The 21541-nt window shown below is 41.0% G+C and overlaps 1 long non-coding RNA gene and 2 other non-coding genes across 3 annotated transcripts in view; 1 reads left to right on the top strand and 2 right to left on the bottom strand.

The window, feature by feature from the left end:
* The window catches only part of LOC118014156, a 40859-nt gene that overhangs the window by 11053 nt on the left and 8265 nt on the right, over window positions 1–21541 (top strand). Inside the window, exon 2 of the long non-coding RNA XR_004680218.1 lies at window positions 21335–21405. This is a non-coding gene — a long non-coding RNA (uncharacterized LOC118014156). The remainder of the gene's footprint in view (window positions 1–21334; window positions 21406–21541) is intronic.
* On the bottom strand, window positions 5707–5811 carry LOC118015277. Its single transcript, XR_004680600.1, has one exon. It is a non-coding gene; the product is annotated as a U6 spliceosomal RNA (small nuclear RNA).
* On the bottom strand, window positions 7052–7158 carry LOC118015272. The gene has a single exon (XR_004680599.1). It is a non-coding gene; the product is annotated as a U6 spliceosomal RNA (small nuclear RNA).

Below are 21541 nucleotides of genomic sequence, written 5' to 3'. Positions count from 1 at the left end.
GTTTGTTTTTCAGAGTCCATAGTCTCTCATGGTTCCTCTCCCCCTTGGATTTCCCACCCTTCATTTTTCCTTTCCTTCTCCTAATGTCCTCCATGCTATTCCTTATGTTACACAAATAAGTGAAACCATATGATAATTGACTTCCTTTGCTTGACTGATTTCACTGAGCATAATCTCCTCCAGTCCCATCCGTGTGGATGTAAAAGTTGGGTATTCATCCTTTCTGATGATGAGTAATATTCCATTGTATATATGAACCACATCTTCTTTACCCATTCATCTGTTGAAGGGCATCTCGGCTCTTTCCACAGTTTGGCTATTGCGGACATTGCTGCTATGAACATTGGGGTGCATATGGCCCTTCTTTTCACTACATCTGTGTCTTCAGGGTAAATACCCAGGAGTGCAATTGCTGGGTCATAGGGTAGCTATATTTTTAAATTTTTGAGGAACCTCCACACTGTTTTCCAAAGTGGCTGTACCCACTTGCATTCCCACCAACAGTGTAAGAGGGTTCCCCTTTCTCCACAACCTCTCCAACATTTGTTGTTTCTTGCCTTGTCAATTTTTGCCATTCTAATTGGTGTAAGGTGGTATCTCAATGTGGTTTTGATTTGATTTGAATTTCCCTGATGGCTGATGATGAAAAATAATAATTATTTTTTCATGTGTCTGTTAGCCATTTGTATGTCTTCTTTGGAGAAGTGTCTGTTCATGTCTTCTGCCCACTTTTTGACTTGATTATTTGTTTTTTGGGTGTTGAGTTTGAGAAGTTCTTTATAGATCTTGGATACCAGCCCTTTATCTGTAGTGTCATTTGCAATATCTTCTCCCATTCTGTGGGTTGCCTCTTTGTTTTGTTGACTGTTTCCTTTGCTGTGCAGAAGCTTTTTATCTTGATGAAGTCCCAAAAGTTCATTTTTGCTAGCCTTTGGAGATGTATCTTGAAAGAAGTTGCTGTGGGTGATGACAAAGAGGTTACTGCCTATGTTCTCCTCTAGGATTTTGATGGATTCCTGTCTCACACTGAGGTCTTTCATCTATTTTGAGTTTAGCTTTGTGTATGGTGTTAGAGAATGGTTGAGTTTCATTCTTCTGCATGTAGCTGTCCAATTTTCCCAGCACCATTTATTGAAGAGACTGTCTTTTTTCCATTGCATATTTTTTCCTGCTTTGTCGAAGATTATTTGACCATAGAGTTGAGGGTCCATATCTGGGCTCTCTGTTCTGTTCCATTGGTCTATATGTCTGTTTTTGTGCCAGTACCATGCTGTCTTGGTGATCACTGCTTTGTAGTATAGCTTGAAATCGGGCAACGTGATGCCCCCGGCTTTGTTTTTCTTTTTCAAAATTTCCTTGACGATTCAGAGTTTTTTCTGGTACCATACAAATTTTAGGACTGTTTGTTCCAGCACTTTGAAAAATGTCATTGGAATTTTGATCGGGATGACACTGAAGGTATAGATTGCTCTGGGTAGCATAGACATTTTAACAATGTTTATTCTTCCGATCCATGAGCATGGCATGTTTTTCCATCTTTTTGTGTCTTCTTCAATTTCTTTCATGAGTGTTCTGCAGTTCCTAGAGTATAGATCCTTTACCTCTTTGGTTAGGTTTATTCCGAGGTATCTTATGGTTTTTGGTGCTATTGTAAATGGAATCGTTTCTCTAATTTCTCTTTCTGCAGTTGCATTGTTAGTGTATAAGAAAGCAACTGATTTCTGTGCATTGATTTTGTATCCTGCCTCCATCCTTCTTTTTTTTTTTTTTTTAAAGATTTTATTTATTGAGAGAGAGAATGAGATAGAGAGAGCATGGAGGGGGGGAGGGTCAGAGGGAGAAGCAGACTCCCTGCCGAGCAGGGAGCCCGATGCGGGACTCGATCCCGGGACTCCAGGATCATGACCTGAGCCGAAGGCAGCTGCTTAACCAACTGAGGCACCCAGGCGCCCCTGCCTCATCCTTCTAATTGAATATTTCCTAGGTTTCATCTTCCCTTTAAATAACTCCCTTAGGGCACTCCGATGATTAGTTAAATTTCAGATACTCTTTGTGCACGTGTCTTGTAGAATTGTGGACTCTCCCAAGCTGGAAGAGATCTCCAAGTCATCCGTCCAAATATCTCTCATGTCTTTGTGGTCAAATTGATCATTCATGTCAAGTAAAGATGGGTTTTCTTGCATTTTCATTGATGCCCGAGGATGCAAGAGAACCCAAAACTGGTGAATTGTCTCTCTAGACTCTTCCATAACCCAGTTTCCCTTTAGTAAAAAACATCTCTGGCCTTATGACTTTCAACCACTCCAGCCGGCACTGCCCCCAGGCCCATTTTGATTGATAGTATCACATCCGCCTCTTACCTTACCCTTTGTCCCCTCTTCTATTAGTCCGCCTCCTTTAGAGCATGTCTGAAATCCACCCTCTCTTGCAACTTTCTTCTCTTCCTTCTGTAACAACTACCTTCTAAACTCAAGCCTTTCCTCAGCCCATCTGCTTGAGTTCCCTGCATCATCTCTCTTAGAGTTGGCTTGATCTTGGTAGTCACTTTCTCAGAAATTTGCAGTAGTGCCCAGCTATCTTACAAATTAAATAAAAATGTTAATGTCTTCAGGTAGAGATCCCAGCCTGTCTGTCCACATTGATTTTCCCATTTGAGTCTTAGGCTCTTCAACATTCCACTACTTAATTTTTAGAGAATTCTTTTGACAGTTATGTAGCTCTTCTTTGAAATGATAATTGTTATTTCTCTGTAGTTCTTTTAGTTTTTATTTTTTAAGATTTTATTTATTTGAGAGAGAGAGAGTGAGAGAGAGAAAGAGCACAAGAGGGGGGAGCGGGAGAGGGAGAAGCAGACCCCCCGCCGAGCAGGGAGCCCGATGCGGGACTCGATCCCGGGACTCCAGGATCATGACCTGAGCCGAAGGCAGTCGCCCAACCAACTGAGCCACCCAGGCGCCCTCTTTTAGTTTTAAGGGCTGATGACAACAACAGCAGCAGCAGCAGTAAAACTAGCTGGATCAGTGCCTTGCCCATAGTAGATAACTATCTGGGACCTGAACAACTGAGCAAATAAATGGAAGCACAGGAAATCACTGCAGACACCCAGATTTGCCCAGAAACCAGAAGTGTAGGACTCAGATTCTTGAAAAGAGAATTCTTGCTTCCTTGGTAGCTTCCTATAGTGGTCAAGAAGAATGAGCCTTACTAAATATGGACTAAGAATGGACTAAAATATTCCAAAATAATCTGTAATACTTTCAGGTTCTTGACTCAAATTCAGTATTTCTGTGACTTTATGTATGTTAATCTTCCTGTTTAGGAAGTTCTGCTATGAACAGTTCCAGTATCATTTTCTTTGGTTTGTTTTACCAGTTGGCTCTTAATATTTTATTTTATTTATTTTATTTATTTTTGTTTTTTTATTTTTATTTTTTGTGATGGTAAAGGATGATTTTTATTATTTTTATTTTTATTTAGAGTTAACATTTTTTTTATTATGTTCAGTTAGCCAGCCTCGTTAGTTTTTGATGTAGTGTTCAACGATTCATTGGTTACGTATAACACCCAGTGCTCAGCACCACACGTGTCCTCCTTAATGCCCATCACCCGCGTACCCCATCCCCCACCCCCCTCCCTTCTGTAACCCTCAGTTTGTTTCCCAGAGTCCAGAGACTCTCATGGTTTGTCTCCTGCTCTGATTTCTTCCCATTCAGTTTTCCCTCCATTCCCCTGTGGTCCTCCACACTATTCCTTATGTTCCACATATGAGTGAAACCGTATGATAATTGTCTTGGCTCTTAATATTTTAAACTGAACTGAAGGGTGAGAAAACTTACCTATCAGATTCTTAATTAAACGATTCACTAAGACCTCTTTCAATGGTTCCCTTAAAATATACCTTTATGTAAAGAGAGGGCTCCACGTAGGAAGTCATCTCTCCTGCATTGTTTCCTACATATTTTTCTATATCCTCGGTCATTCTTTTCCTGAGCCCTAGGGTCTCTGGAGAAAAGAGCAAGCTCTTGTCATAGTCTTCACCCAACTGAATGTGATTTATTCCTCACAGTTTTACAGGCTACGTTCAGACAACCATGGGCTGTTGAGAGGAACTAACCCTGTTCCCCCACAGAGAGGAAAGACTGGCAACACATGGCTTTCATACAGTGCCAGTGAGTGCTGGTGCCAACAGGGGTCCTGGAGAGATGATCAGAAAAGCACTCATGGAGAAAGTGCTTTGGGAATGTGCCTTTGAAGGATAGATGTGTCTTCAATCAGTAAAGACATGGGGAAGGGCATTCCAGGCCAGGAGACTGTCACTGAGCAAGGGCAATGGGAGGCAATGAAGAGTGTGTGTTTGGGTAATGGCAAGTACTTGCTGGCATTCAGAAGATGTGAGCAGTGGTGTGGCTCATGATCCCTTCAGTGCATGCTTCTTGTGCTTCTACTCTGTGCCAGGTGCTATGGACAGGGAGGAATGAGACCAGATTCTGGCTTTGTGCTCATACTCCAGTGGAGGCAGGGGACCAGCAAGGGCTGGAATAGTGATCAGGCACCCTAGAAAGTGGCAAGTGCCCTGAGACAGTGGTAGACAGTGAACTCCTTGGAGCTCATGGAGGAGGAATATGAGGAGAGCATGCACAAGAGAGCCTTCTACACAATTCTGGAAAAACTTGAGAAAAATGATATTTTTTTGGATCCAAACTCATATACCCAGATCCTTTAGGCCTCATAAAGGCGGTGGGGTATGTTTGCCAAACATCAGAAATGGATTTCTAATTTGGGACCATGCTCTTAGGTTGTGCAAAATTGATACCACTCAAATGGTACAAGGATCATGTGTCCCTCAGAGAAGGTGGGAATACTGCTGCCCAACATGAAGCAAGTCCATAGCACCTGTTAGAAGAAATTCATGAACATCAACACTTCTGTATCTAGAATTACACGTAAAAGTTTTTCTTAATTGTACATAAAGGAGAGTTTGTATAGAGGCAAATCTTAATGTCAGCTTTAGGGGTCATATCAAGGTCACTGGACAAGATAGCATTGGAAAGCTCAGTCCCTTTGGTGAAGCAGGATTGAAGGGGGCTGGAATTAGGAGGAGACTAAGGAAATTTGTCTTCATGCAGAAGCTAGAAGCAGTTTAAGAACCTTCTTGAGTGAGAAGCAATCCTACTTTCTCCACCCCAAAGCATTGCTATGAGAATCATAGCACCATATGGAATAGTCAGTTCTAACCTGGAAAATCTGGGTAGTTGAAAAGGGTTCTCATCTTTATTTTAAATGTGCTGCTACATGATAATTGACTTCCCTTGTGTTGCTAGAAGGGCTATTTTTGATCTAGAAACATTTCTTTCTTTGAAGGTCATCTGGATAGACTATCTACTGTCCACAGACAAAACATTCTTTAGTTTCTTCATCTCTTATTCTTGGGTAAGAAAACAGTTTTTATCTTTCAGACTTTTCTCATATACCTATCTTTTATATTTTACTGAGCACTTATAATCCAATGGAAGTAAGAGTCCTCTGTGCTTCGAAACTGATCAACAAGTCATAAGTGATTGGGGAGAATCTAAGTAATGAGTTGCATTTTAAATAATAATAACACCTGACTTAATCAATAATTCATACTATCAAGACATGCTCAGTCAGGCTTAAAGCACAGGTCAAGATGTAACATCAAGTAATCACAGACAATTCTTTTTTTGTTTTCATATGTTATGCTTCACAGATTTGCATGTCATCCTTGTGCAGAGGCCATGCTAATCTCTGTAATCGTTCCAGTTTTAGCATATGTGTTGCTGAAGCAAGCACCACAATTGATTCTTAATACCAGTGAACTGAATGCATGTGAAATTGTATATCACAAATAAAAATATCTGTTTATATATGTCCTTGATTTTCACCAGCTGCAGATTTAAATTAAAATAATATTTTATCTCAAGAGATTATGGGGCGCCTGGGTGGCTCAATCAGTTAAGTGGCTGCCTTCGGCTCAGGTCGTGATCCCAGCGTCCTGGGATCGAGCCCCACATCGGGCTCCCTGCTCAACAGGAAGGCTGCTTCTCCCTCTCCTACTCCCCCCGCTTGTGTTCCCTCTCTTGCTGTGTCTCTCTCTGTCAAATAAATAAATAAAATATTTTTTAAAAAATGTAACATTCTACCCATTTCCTGAGAGAATTATAAAGTGAAGAAAAGAAATGAAAAGATTTTTTTGGTTTTGATAAATTGTGGATTTTGGATTGAGGGGTGTGTGTGTGTGTGTGTGTGTGTGTGTGTGTGTGTATGCAAACTCAGTTGGAGAACAAATGCAAACAGAACTGAACTTGAATGTTGATTTTTTGCATCTAATTTTATATTTATATAGGCATGCATATGATCATATTCTCTTATGAATGAAAACTCAATCTACATATTTCCCTTGAACTGTGATGTATAAAATAAAATGTAACATATATTTATTGCAAGAAATGTAATTTGATGTTTAGGTTCTCTGGGAACTTTGATATTTCTATACTGAAAAAATGAACAGATATGGAAAGCCTGTTTATAAATCTTAAGATGTAACCATTATACTCATTCTCACCCATTTCTTGCAAAAGGGACATTTTCCCAGGAATGCAGCTGGTCATTTCCATAAATATATTTTCAAAGATTGCATTGAACTTACATGTCTCTCATGCCAAATTGCTCATTTTATAAAAATATCTCAATAGAAACACAAATTGTCCTTGTTCAGCCTTGAAATTCTATACTGGGAATATTTTCTTAATATAGAAATTCCACTGTGGTGGTTACACCTGGTGAACAGGTTTTACTTTGTTTCTGGCTTCAAAGTTATGTAGATGCTAAGTATTAAGGGCTTATTAATTTGGCTCATATTAAAGTGGCTCATACTATGCATGAAGGAGACCATTTTCTTACATAGGTAATTCTGAGTAAGACACCTTTGTAATGCATGATCATTGCAATTGTTGTTTTTCATGTTAAAAGAAAGTCTTTTCTGTTTTCCTTTTTTAAAATTTCAGCTTTACTGAAATATATTTAACATATAAAAATTATGGAATGCTTCATGAAGTTGGGTGTCATCCATGCACAGGGGCCATACCAGTCTTCTCTGTATAGTTCCAATTTTACTGTATGTGCTGCCCAAGCGAGCACTGCTTTCAGTTGTTCTTTAAGAGAAAGGTTGGGGGCGCCTGGGTGGCTCAGTCATTAAGCGTCTGCCTTCAGCTCCGGTCATGGTCCCAGGGTCCTGGGATCCAGCGCCACATAGGGCTCCCTGTTTGGCGGGAAGCCTGCTTCTCCCTCCCCCGATCCTCCTGCTTGTGTTCCCTCTCTCGCTGTATCCCTCTCTGTCAAATAAATAAATAAAATCTTTTTTTTAAAAAAAAGAAAGGTTAGAGGTGAGCCCTTTATCCCTAGAGTTGTGTCTCAGGTGTTTGAGCAGGCTTTGTTGGGGACTGTTTGGGGGAGCATCTCGGACCGAAACCAGTGAACCAGTTAAAAATGTCCTCTGTACTTACCACATTCATTTTCCCCTGGACCCTTCGTAACCTTTCGGGGGATCCTAGACTGGTGTTTACATTCTATAGCTCATGAAATATTTATTGTTAGGTTTCCAAAACTTCCTTTCTGTCATTCGTAAGCTAAAATGCTTCTTGTCATTGAAGGTGCTTGAGGATGGAAAGTAAAGCAAACCAAGGACTCAGTGAAGTCATCTTGGAGATTCCCAGGGCTCCTAAAACCTATGAAAAGCCCTGAGATGTCCTGTAGTAAAATATCTGCTTCACTATATTTAACTCAGCATTTTCCAAATGTACCCAACCAAGGAACACTTTGTTTTTATATTTGCTTCAGACCTATTAACATTCTTTGGTGCTGTGTTCTGTGGAAGCAATGACCTTTAGGAAGGTCTGGGTTACTTGTATTAGACCATTTAATGCACATAAGCAATGGCATCTGAGGCTGATATTCTCAAACTCCCCAGGAGTAAGATTTACCAGCCATCTCTGAGCAAGAAGATTAGCAGTTTTTTTTTTTTTAGATTTATTTATTTATTTGAGAGAGCGAGAATGAGAGAGAGAGAGAGAGTACATGAGAGGGGGGAGGGTCAGAGGGAGAAGCAGGCTCCTCGCTGAGCAGGATCCCCGGGACGCTGGGATCATGACCTGAGCCGAAGGCAGTCGCTTAACCAACTGAGCCACCCAGGCGCCCCAGATTAGCAGTTCTTAATCACAACTTTAAGCTTCCTAGGATAACTGGCCATGAATGTCTGCATTGATTTAGGGTCCAGCAGGTTTGAAGGTAGCAAAAACTTCTGTGGTATCTCCAGTAGGTTCAGAAACTGGCCTTTTAGGCTTAGCACTTTGTCAGCTGCAGAGACAACGGAAAACAATGACCAACCCCCAGAAGGAAGAATGAGACTCATTGGCACAGTCCCCTCTGCTCTTAAATGCTATTGCACAGGAATGACATTCGCCAGAGGTCTCTCCCCCTCTCCCTCTGTACTGAATGTCTTTTGAGAGGATGGACTTCGGTAACCGTGACCACGTCCTTGGAGGGGAAGCGTGGGGACCAGCATCACAACTATGATGACAAAGTCTCCTCCCCTTCCAAGAACGCTCAGAGAAAATGTTGCTTCAGAAAGGAGTTAAAGAAAAGAGTTTCAGAATACATTATTTGATTCTTTTTCTTTTTGAAGAATCATCTGTTGAGCCATTAGGGTCACAGACCAAATCCAATTCCATGTTTCTGAGAACCCATCTTTTTCCACTGTAGGAAATTGAGTTTGCATATGGTTTGACAAATTAACTTTTCTTTAAAGAAACAGTAAAAAGTAATTACTCATTCTGCAAAATTTTGAAATCCTTGGCATCAAGTTTCAGTGGATTTTCTTTTCAGTGAATATGATTGGAATTCTATTTAATATATAATTTAAAAAAGTCAGTTTCTGTTTATATAGCATATAAAGTAGATCTTATGTGGACAGTTTAATAGCAAATGTTTGTTTTATGGGCCAATAAAGACTCATAATTAAAAATCTTGAAAGTTCAACATAAGCCCAAGCTTTCTTTCTACTAGCTGGGGAACCTGAGCTTCACTGTGGCAGAGTTCAGGGAGTTACATTTAAGAAAAAGTGTGATTACTTTAACCCAGATGCTGCCCTGCTACCTATAACATCAGGACCCAGCTTCTGTGCCTCTGTTCCTGTGTTCCCTTTTTCATTTTTTTTTTTGTTGTTGTTGTTCCTGTGTTCCCTCCGTGCCTCTCATCTCTGTTCCTTCTTTTCAGCTTCCAGAACACTTTATGTGAATTTAAATTTTGCCAGTTGCAACCTTGTATTCTAGTTATCTGTTTACAAGTCTGATCTCTCAAAGGCAATCCGTATCACCTTCATCTCTTTATCCCCCAGAGTCTGCCCTAGAGTCTTCACTTAGAAAATGTCAATCAAATGTCTAATAAATAAATGGGATTTAGCATATATACAACACTTCAGGAAAGATGTGTTGTCTGATAAAGGGAAGCATTCCTTTACTTACACAATTGAATGTTTCCTTTTTAAAAAGAGCTCTCTGGGAAAGAGAACCAGGGTATTGGGACATAGGAGCTTCTCACTGTTGCTCTTCCCCTTTCGTATCTCCCCTGTACTCCTTTCCTTACAGATGGACTGCCAATTACAGCTTTTGAGTTTCTCATTCTTCGTTTTTGGTAAATTCTTGGGTTGATTCTTTTACAGATAAAACAATATTGGAATATGGGGACTAAGTAATGAAAAAGGGGAAAGGAAAAGAGTAGGCTAGAGGAAGAAAGTGTCCATTGACTAAGCCTGGAAAGAGAGGCATTGCACAGCCAGCTCTGTTTGCTCAGTTTTGCGCAGTATCAGTGAATAGCTGAAATAGGGCAGAGTTATAATGTGTGAAGGATAGGCAAGGAAAATTGTCTGTGTAAATAGCTGACTAGGAAACTTCAGGGACAATAGTCTCAACAATGCATTCTTGAGTCTTGAGTGAGTGTAAGAGTGTTAGCCTTGGTTTGATGCCATCATCCGCTTGAATAGTCACAGCAGCAAACACAAAAGGGGGCTTTGGTAGAGCTCTTGGGTGGGAGAGAGGTGTGTCGGGAGCTTGGAACCCATCATCTCCAACCACTGGAGGGAAGCCAAGGTGGGAAGGAGTGGATGGAATGCACTTCAAGATTCTTGCCCTTTACAAAGCACGAGTGCTCCTGCACTTCAGCCTTGATGCTGTAAAGGGTCTTGAAGTACGCCAGACTGTCGCTCTTTGCTATAGACCAGAGGTTCTCAAATACTCAAATCTTGTGTCTCACAAATCACTGTCAAGGGACTGGGCACTCACTAGGATAGAAACCAAACTCCCCTATGTGTTTCAGCATAGGACATTGATGTGTTGAGACAGTTTGTCAGCATATTTATGATTTTTGGTGAGTTTCAAGGACATGATCAATTGCAGAAAGGTTATTGGACATAAATGTGATTGTCGATAGGCTGGGGAACCAAAATTGGGAGAAACATGAGATGTTTGTGCTTACTTCTAGTCGGCTGCAAGGTCACGGATGGAGAACGGAGGCGGGAGAGGATGGGAGGAGGGTAGGTGGGAGAAGACACGTGATGTTTGCAGATGGGTAAGAGTGTTGAAAGAGGGCCAATGTCAAGTCATGGAGAGGTGGTCCACTAGTGAGTGAATGCTCAGGCACTGCCACTGACTCTCAGGGTGGCCTTGGGAAAGTTAGCTAAGCTCTCTGGACTCCATTTTCCTCAAAATGGAGATGGTAATAATAGAACCTTGGATTTAGTAAGTGTTTAATAAAGGTCACTTAATGTTATTATCATGTTAAACTTTTAAAAAAAATCTTCTATCTTCCTACTACTATAAAGCTAAATTCAGTAAATGTGGTTGAGTCTGGGCCCTATCCCAAGGGGGCTTTATTGCTTAAATGTAGAAATAACATTGTAATGAGGTTGTTTTCATCTTCACAGAACTCTTAGAGCAAGGGGCCTTAAGACAGATTCTGAGCAAACTCCACCCCAGTTTCTTTGTGATTTCAGAGAAGAAATAGAAACATACCCTTGGTGATTAAATTGAAAAGTTTGCAATATTTTTCAGTTCTGCGTGGGTTTTTTTGGAATTAGCAATCTGTTTTAACTTAATGAAATCCTTTTCATTTATTTATTTTACTTATTTATTTTTTAAAAGATTTTATTTATGAGAGCGAGAGTGAGACCGAGAGAGAGAGAGAGCGTACGCACAAGCAGGGAGGGGCAGAGGGAGAGGGAGAAGCAGGCTCCCCACTGAGCACGGAGCCCAACATGGGACTCCATCCCAGGACCCTGGGACCATGACCTGAGCCGAAGGCAGACGCTTAATGACTGAGCCACCTAGCGCCCCAATGAAATCCTCAATTAAAAATTGAGGGATTATAACTATCAGTTTAAATGCCTCTTCCTTTATTGACTGTCACCTTCACGAGGGCAGAGACTATGTCATCCTCATCCCTGGATTCCCATGCTCAGCATTGCGAAGCGTGGCACAGGGTAGGCACTGCGTGAATGCCAATAAGTGCAGTGCTTTAGCTTTTCGAGTTAGGGTGCTTTCATCTGTCCTAGTTCTGAAAGAGTTCAGACTAAGTCTAGGGAAAATCAAAAGCAGATCTAAAAAAGATAGGATAAAAACTTACTGGTGCTTCCTTATTAGTTCTCGCTAGATTTTTTTAAATGTCAATTAGGAGAATATTATACATTTCATGGATTAATAGAAAATTGAGGTTGGCGTAGAGTGGCCTAGCTAGAAATGTAGGGATTTTGAGCAATAGCTTTAAAAGTATAAACTTTCAGCTATAAGATTACTATGTTTGGAGATCTAATGTACAGTAATGTGACTGCAGTTAAGAGTACTGTGCTTTTTTTTTTTTTTTTTAAGATTTTATTGATTTATTTGACAGAGAGAGACACAGCGAGAGAGGGAACACAAGCAGGGGGAGCGGGAGAGGGAGAAGCAGGCTTCCCGCCAAGCAGGGAGCCCGATGCGGGGCTCGATCCCAGGACCCCGGGATCATGACCTGAGCCGAAGGCAGACGCTTAACGACCGAGCCACCCAGGGGCCCCAACAGTACTGCACTTTATACCTGAAATTTGCTGAGAGTAGTTGTTAAGTGTTCTCACCACAAAAAAAAGATAATTAGGTGATGGATGTGTTAATTAACTTGATCGTGGTAATCATTTCACAGTGTATATGTATATCAAATCATCACATTGTACACTTTAAATATGTACAGTGTTATGTGTCAATTATACCTCAATAAAGCCGGAAAAAAAAGAATTCTCCTCCAAACCCCACAGTCACTCGCATTGCTAAGGAAAGACTAGCCCTAGGAATAGAGATTGAAGGAATCAGTCAGGGAAAGATAGCACCAGACAAGACATCTGGAAGAAAACCAGTACTGTCCCTGTGAATCTTCCATAGTTATAACTCCTTTTCTGCATCTCAGGGGTGAAGGCTTCTATAGGGATTGATTTCTGTGTTTAGTACTAGGACATGCTTTGGGAATAATGGAAACCATTAAGTTCTACAGGCTGACTGAATTCTATTTAAAATCCTAGAAGTCTTGTTTGTCACCTGGATATCTGTAGGGTTCATTTGCGAGGTTTTGTAGTCTAGCTATTTTTTTTTTTAAGATTTTATTTATTTGACAGAGAGAGACACAGCGAGAGAGGGAACACAAGCAGGGGGAGTAGGAGAGGGAGAAGCAGGCTTCCCGCCCAGCAGACAGCCTGATGCGGGGCTTGATCCCAGGACCCTGGGATCATGACCTGAGCCGAAGGCAGACGCTTAACGACTGAGCCACCCAGGCACCCCTGTAGTCTAGCTATTGTGGCAGCAGAGATAATGTGCACATCAGAGCAGCAGAGACCTTGGATCAATTCTGCGTTTCTAGGAAGTGAAGTCCTTCAGAGAGGACTTGTTCTTTTAGCAGAAATCAAACTAATGTTGAACTTCTTTTGCCTTTTGTGAGTGGACAGTTAAAGAGAGTGCGAAACATTACTTCAGCCATTAGGTATGAGAAACTTGGAATCCGTTTATCTTGCTGAATGCTTCCATAGGCCATTACAATCCTCCAACGCTTTGAAACAGCTTAAACCACGATAGGGTTGGTGAACCTCACACAAAATTCACTTTGGACATTGACTAGGCTGAATTTCTCTGGAAACATTTCTTCTCTAAAATCCTAGGACTTGTAAGGACCACATCCCTTTGATTTTTGGCATTCTGAGTTCCCATTTCCTTTTTCTATCATCTGGGTGTATTGGACCATATTCTGTCACTGTGAACTTGGCAAAGAGAAAGGAGAACTATGAAGGTGAAGTAGTCGGCACCAGCTCTTTCACAAGAGGTAGCATGAATTCTCTATATCCTCTTTTGTGCTTACGCACATTTAATTGGATTAAACAAATATCCAGTAATTTGTACATAAGGAGAACAGTTCTAAATATGCTAGGATATAGAAAGCAGAGTAAGACTCCTCTGCCCTGAGGAAGCTTACATTCTAATGCACACAGAGCACAGTTTATATAGGGATCTTCAAAGAAAAGACTTGAGAGGAAATCCGGGAAGACTTCCTGGAAATAGTGATGGAAGGCAGTGTAGTATAGTTTTTAACTCCCAACACCAGACTCCTGGGATTCAAATCTCAGATGGACCACGTACTAGCTGGGTGATCTTTTTTTTTTTAATTTAATTTTATTATATTATGTTAATCACCATACATTACATCATTAGTTTTTGATGTAGTATTCCATGATTTATTGTTTGTGTATAGCACCCAGTGCTCCATTCAGTACATGCCCTCCTTAATACCCAACACTGGGCCAACCAATCCCCCCTCCCCCCTCCCCTCTAAAACACCGTCTGTTTCTCAAAGTCCATAGTCTCTCATGGTTCGTCTCCCCCTCAGATTCCCCCCCTTCAATTTTCCCTTCCTACTATCTTCTCTCTCTTTTTTTTTTTTAACATATAATGTATTATTTGTTTCAGAGGTACAGGTCTGTGATTCATCAGTCTTATACAATTCACAGAGCTCACCATAGCACATACCCTCCCCAATGTCTATCACCCAGCCACCCCATCCCTCCCACCCCCCACCACTCCAGCAACCCTCAGTTTGTTTCCTGAGATTAAGAATTCCTCGTATCAATGAGATCATCTTTCTCTGATTGACTTATTTCACTTAGCATAATACCCTTTAATTCCATCCTCATTGTTGCAAATGGCATGATTTCAGGGTTTTTTTGATGGCTGCATAATATTCCATTGTATATATATGTACCACATCTTCTTTATCCATTCATCTGTTGATGGACATCTTGGCTCTTTCCATAGTTTGGCTATTGTGGACATCGCTGCTATAAACATTGGGGTGCACATACCCCTTTGGATCACTACATTTGTATCTTTGGGTTAAATACCCAGTAGTGCAATTGCTGGGTTGTATGGTCTAGCTGGGTGATCTTGGGCCACCCTTCTGTGCCTCAGTTTCCTGAGAAACTGAGATGACAACATCAGAGCCTACCTCACAGAGGTGATGTGAGCATCAAGTAAGTTATTTGTTGGAGAGATCAGGGCCTCTTTGTAAGTCTGGGATAGTGGGAGACCCAGGCAAGGCCTTCAGGAATAGATACAAGATTAGGTTGGTGTATTGGATTGTGTTGGCTGCTACACGATAGACTGAAGCAGGGTAAGAGTGGAGACCAATGAGGACAGGGTGGTTGTAGGAATTGAGGTGAAGGGCCTGAGCCTGAGGTCTGGCATGGAAGACAGGCAAAAGCAGGCAAGCATGAGCCACAGTGCAGAGGTGGGCTCCATAGTCGGGCCATGGATGCTGGTCAGATTGGCTCAAATGATGGCAGAGAAGGAAGAGAAGTATGGAAAGTAACTTGGCAACTTTTTGTAGGAATAGAGTTTTGATGCTCACACTTGAGGAGTTTTGACATAACTCGGTAAAGATGAAGAATTTGGACTTTCTATTCCTTTTAGAGGATTATTGTACAATACGGTGGACATTTAATTCTGGAGAACTTCTGTTGTTGCAGCCAAGGGAAGTAAATGTTGAGTGCTGTTGATAAATAAGGAAAGGAAAGGAACAAACATTAAATGCCTCCCTGTGCTGATCAGCTGAATTCCTGCATAGCCTTGGGATTCTGGATGGGACGGGCTTGTGGAAGGGACACTCAGTTTGAGCACATTACTCAGGGGCTTCATGTACAACCCAGGCAAATGTGGGAGATAGGATGTAGAAGATTGCATCTAAGTGGGTAGCTAGAAAGCTCAAAAGTTTCCCATTTGTTCCTATGCTGTCATCCATATCAGGTGGGCTTCCAAAATAGTTGAGAGAGCTGTCAGAGTAATCATCTCAGATTTAATAATAGAGATAGTGGGCAATGGAGCAAGACAGGGCAAGCTCATTTCCCCTGAGGTCTGAAAAGCAGCATAGAAGAGATGATAAAGCCGATGTTTACAGACTGATTCGAATCCCAGTTCTCTCAGGTACTAGCTACATAACCTCAGACAAGTTACTTCAGCTCTAATTGAAAAAAAAATTTCCAGTTTTATTGGCTCATATAGAATTTAAGAAAGAAACAAAGAAAAATAAATAAAACATAACATAATAAAGAAAAATATACAAAAAGCCAAACTCTTAAATATAGAGAACAAACTGGTCATTGCCAGAAGGGATTGGGGGGGATGGGTGAAATAGATAAAGGGGATCAAGAGTACATTTATCTTGATGAGCACTGAGAAATGTATAGAACTGTTGAATCACTATATTGAACACCTGATGTTAATGTAATACTGTATGTTAATTATACCCCAATATTATAAAAAGCAATAGGGAGAAGTTGGTCATTAGTTAAAAGAAAGTTTTACTGAGATATAATTGACACATGACATTGTATAAGTTTAAGGTGTACAACATCATGATTTATGTATATATTGCAAAGTGATTACCACAATAAGTTAACTTCCATCATATTACATGGCCACAAATTTTTTCTTCATAATGACAACTTTTAATATCTACTCTCATGGCAAATTTTAAATATACAGTACAGTTTTGTTAACTATAGTCACCATGCTGTACATTGCACCTCCAGAGCTTATTTATTTTATAACTGGAAATTTGTACCTTTTGACCACCTTCACCTGTCTTCTTCACCCCCATCCGCCACCCAGAGCGACCACCAATCTGCTGTTTCTATGAAGTGTTTTTTTTTTTTTCAAGATTCACATATGAGATCATACAGTGTCTTTCTCCATTGTCTTTCATTTAGCATAATGCCCTCAAGTTCCATCTATGTTGTTGCAAATGGCAGGATTTCCCTCCTTTTTATGACTGGGTAGTAGTATTCCATGTGAGAAATGGGAGTAATAGCACCTGTCACACGGGGCTGTTGCGAGGTTTAAATGGCGGGTTTTGAAATACACAGAACCTAGCATGTATGTACTAAGTTCCATAATTGTTAGCGATTATGGCTCCATCTGTGCTCTCCAGGCTGAGCTCCTTGGGTCTTCTAACCCCATGCTTCCCAAAGGTTAGTGCGCATAGGCTGACCAGAGGTCTTGTAGCACGAGGATTCTGATTCAGCAGATCTGCAACAGCCTGAGGATTTGCTTTCAGGCAAGACCAACCCTGCTGGGCTGGGAGCCACATTTTCTTCCTTCCTTCCTTCCTTCCTTCCTTTCTTCCTTCCTTCCTTCCTTCCTTCCTTCCTTCCTTCCTTCCTTCCTTCCTTCCTTCCTTTCTTTCTTTCTTTCTTTCTTTCTTTCTTCTTTCTTTTTTCTTTCTTTTTTAAAAGATTTTATTCACTTATTTGACAGAGAGAGAGAGAGAGGAAGAGTACAAGCAAGAGGAGTAGCAGAGGGGGAGAGAGAAGCAGGCTCTCTGCTGAGCAGGGAGTCCGATGTGGGGCTCGATCCCAGGACCCCGCTTAATGACTGAGCCACCCAGGTGCCCCTGGGGGCCACACTTTAAATAGCAGAAGTCTAATTGGCATCCCTTCTTTCAGCCTCAACTTCTTTGTAATCATCTAACCCACCCCCAGGGTGATCTTTATAAAATATCAATATCCATTATATCTTTACAAAATATCAGTTCGAGTCATAGCACCTCCAAGTGCTCCCATGTGACACTAGGGTAGATCAAATTCACACTTTGCCTCCGTCTGAGATTCAAAGCTCTTTGCTTCTGGCTCCAGCCTACCTTCCTAAGCATTCTTGATTTCAATCACACTGTGTTGCATGCTGAGCAGGCCTGGCACTTTAGTTTTGGTTTTGTCTTGCCTTTTTTATTGTGGTAGTAAAATACACATAACATAAAATTTACCATTTTAACTATGTGTTAAGCATGCGACTGAGGGGCATTTAGTGCCTTCTGCTGCTGTGCAGCCATAGCCGCTCTCCGTCCCCACAACCTTCTCATCATCCCAAACTGAAACTCGGCACCGTTAAACAATATTGCTCTGTTTCTCCGCCCCCCAGCCCCTGGAAACCACCGTCTTACTTTCTGTTTCTTAGCACGTTTTGCTATCCGTTATTTCAGTGAATCTTCACAACAGCCCAGTAAGGGGGTGCTATTATTATTCCCATTTTCTAGGTGAGGAAACTGGGGCCCAGAAAGGTCAGGTGACTTGCCCGGGTTCACATGCTAGGCAGTTGCCAGGATGTAGTGAGCACAGGGACTGAATGAACTGCTGAAATTTCAGAACTGGCAGGACCATGGAAATGTTTTATAGACGATCCAGAGATTTAGTTGGAATATGACTAAGATCAGGAATTTAATGAATTGCTGCTTTCTTTCAGGGACATGTTCAGTCTTCACTGCACCATATAGAAACTGGAAATATCCTGCTAGAATGTTGAAGGATGTAAGAAACCTTTTGCCTCTTAGTATTGCCTCAGATGAAGAGAACATGCCATACAGAATTCCCCAAAGTGCAAAACCAGTAAGAGATGTACTTGTAGATCCGACTTTGTTTCTCTATCGATCTGGGTTTGCCTGCCTGCCTTCCTTCCTTCCTTCCTTCCTTCCTCCCTTCCTTCCTTCTTTCCTTCTTCCTTCCTTCCTTCTTTCCTTCCTTCCTTCCTTCCTCCCTCCCTCCCTCCTTCCCTCCCTCCCTCTCTCTCCTTTTCTTTTTTCCTTCCTTCCCTCCCTTCCCTTTTCTTTTCTTTCTTTCTTTCTTTCTTTCTTTCTTTCTTTCTTTCTTTCTTTCTTTCTTTCTTTCTTTCTTTCTTTCTTTCTTTCTTTCTTCTTTCTTTCTTTTTCTTTCTTTCTTTCCTTTCTTTCTTTCTTTCTCTCCTGTTTGTCTTTTAGGAACAGAACAGAATTAGCAGGATGAGAGATGTTCAGCAACCTTTGGCTGTTCATCAGCATTTTTCCAGGTAGGACTCATTGTTTTTTTAACTGATTCATCCACCAAACATTTATTCAGCATAGGTTTTCTGCCAGGAACAGTTTGGGATGCGGGGAGTACAACACTGGACACAAATCACCTGACCCTGTCCTCAGAAGGGACCACAGAAGGTGCACAAAATGAACATCAGCTTTGGTCTAGGAAAGAGTGGACATTTTACTTGTGGAGGTATGTGTGCTCTTATGTAGATAGGCTCATTTTCTTCAGTGCCTGTCTTCCCCACCACCTCACCCAGACCAAGGCCCATGCCTGTGCAGTGAGAGCTTGCTGAAAAAACTCAGGTTTGAGAAAAGAAAAGCCATCCTCTGGGGATAATGCAAAGGAATCAGAAAGCCTGATCCTGTTTCTGGATCTCTTTTGGGGCATGACTTTGGCACTCGCCATTTCCTGGTTTATGCAGCATTGTACGGGGCACACATGTTACCTAATCCAGTCTAGGTTAATTTTCATTCTTAATTTTATCCATTGGAAAATCATATTCCCTTAAGATGAGTATCTGATGAAATAGAGTCTTACGAGATGTAATTTTTGAAGACAGTTTTGATTGAAAATAAACTGGAAAATTCCATGATTTGGATGCCATACACATTTAACATCATTACTGTCTACATGAGAATTGTAAACATTTCATTCTTTCTCACTGTTTGAATATCTTTAATAAACCGTATATGAGTAAGAGATGATGACTTCATTCAAATTGATGAAGCATGCCATCATGCATTTCCCCCATAAACTTAAAAAAAAAATCCCCCCAGAGTCACACTGAGATTTGAAAGACCACTTTCCTTTATGTGAGCAATTGTTTATAAAAAAAAAAGTGTGTGTACGTTTCTCTCTCTCTCTCTCTGTGCATAAAGGAAGAGTTGGTCCTTGATAATGCGCAGCAAATTTTATAACTACAAATATATGGCATGATTATCCTCCACAATGGCATTTTAAATACTTTGAGGTTTTTATTTTTAAATAAACAAATATTGTAACCAGAGTAATAGCCAAAGATGGATTCACTGTTACATTCTGCTTTTCTTCAGACCCAATCTGGTTTTCTTTAGAATTCCATATAAACATTTTAAATGATGTTTACATGAGCCAAACACTTTCTGGCCATTATGGGTCTGTGAAGGCTGCAAGGGTTTCCTTTCTGTGTCAGTCGGGCCAGGCTGACTGACAGATTGGTTGGGGGTGGGGCGGTGGGCAAACTGATCAGTGGAGCCCAGTTAGGGCAGCCGCTGAGCTAGGACTAAATCTGCTGACTGGCTCATTGAGCCCCCCAGTGACTGCCTGGGAGAGAGGGCAGTTGTTCCTTGGTTACAGAGCACTAACTAGTTAACTTCAGCCTCTTCAGATGTGGCACAGTGAAGATGTGCTCTCTTTCTTGCTATATCTTTCTTTTTATGAAAGATATTTTTCATGACTGCATTTGGTTATCACCAGGAACTACTGGTGACATTTTCAACTGAATTCTCCCCAGTTATGCTAGAATCCGTGATTCGTCTGTTGTTCTTTCCGTGGCACTTTTAGCAGCTCTGCTTTTTGCTCTTTTCAGATTTATTTCAGCCCCTTGACTGCTGTACTTTTTCTTGGTGAACCTTTCCTATCCCTGCCTCCAGCTTCTTAGTCAGTCTTTACATTAAGGTACAACTTTCAGGTACCTTTTCTGGCCAATATGCTTAGTGCCTCTTGTCTTCCTTGGTGCTCAGGAAAACTCCAAGCAAAGATCAATCTAATCATCTCCCTCGTCCATTCCTACATGTGGGCTGTTTGTTGCTCTGGAGAAGATCTTGCCTCTGTGCTGCTTAGTACCACTCTAGAGTCATGCTCTTCCACCACACGATCATGACGAGGACATATATTAGGTGGCATAACAGCCCGGCTCTTGTCTCTGGCCCGAGACGCCACTTAACTCATGCCATGTTAGATTTATCCAGCCTGTCCACTGCATGGTGACTGATCTCAGGGCTCTCTCATTCTTGTCACAGTGGCATCAAGAAACCTCTGTATCACCAGTTGTTTGCCCTCAATTCCCTCCCTGAGAAGAGTGCATCTTACTCACAGTCCTTTAGATTGTATACTGCTGCTAATATTAATCTCTCTAATTAAAGCTATGATGTATTGGGTGGCTACTATGTCTGGTATGTAGGTATTATAACTCAGACTTTACAGTTCAGGTAATTGAGACTCATAAAGATTAAGGAACTCACAAAGACCACACAACTCTAAAGGGATAGAGTTGGGATTTGAACCCAGGTCCAAATGATTCAAAGCCCAAACTCTTCACTGTTCAACACTGGCTTCCATGTTGTTTTTGAGAGGTGTTTCTTAATTTCGAATGTTACACACAATAACGAACTTAAGAAATGCAAAAAACCCTGGAAAACAATAAAATAAAATAACTTAAATAAAAATAAAAATATGTTTAATCACATATTGTTCCATCAGCCAGAGACACTTCTGAAAGTTTTCTTTCCCTAGTCCTGTTTTCTACACAGGATTTTATTTGTTCGTGTGTGTATCATGTTTAACATGATTAGGCTAATATAACATATACAATTTTATGACCTTCTTTTTCTCCTATATGATAACAAGTATTTTTTCATAATGCAGATTCTTCACAAACATGCTTTTCAGTGGCCTCTGCACTGATTAAAAAACACATGAAAAATCCACTGGGTAATGTCGCAAATGCGGAGACTTTCCATGAAATAAGAAATATAATCTCAGGAGGAAGGATAAAGGGAGCTCGACTCCTAGTGGTGGGCTAATATTACTCTATTTTAAATTGAAGAATGCAACAAGTGTAGACATTTTATGTGGAGCTTCATTAAAATTCAACTTTATAAAATCCTCAAGCAGAACAAGCAAAGGTGGATGAGTCTGAAATTGTGGAGAATTTGTTGGAAAGGTCATCATCAGCCCTGAGATATGTAAGTAAATTCCTTGAATTACAAGACTGTATGTCGTCTTCATTCTGACATTTCTACTCCTCTAGGTTTGTGTCCAAAGAAAGTCATGATCTTGCTACTCTCTTGCCCCTCAGCCTTTTTTCTCCCCTCCACAGCT

This window comes from Mirounga leonina, unplaced genomic scaffold, assembly GCF_011800145.1.
Source record: "Mirounga leonina isolate KUSES-001 unplaced genomic scaffold, KU_Mleo_1.0 Mir_101799, whole genome shotgun sequence".
In the NCBI taxonomy this organism is placed as follows: Eukaryota; Metazoa; Chordata; class Mammalia; order Carnivora; family Phocidae; genus Mirounga; species Mirounga leonina.
Note: the sequence above shows the minus strand (reverse complement) of the source record. Positions and strands in the feature narration are given on the sequence as shown.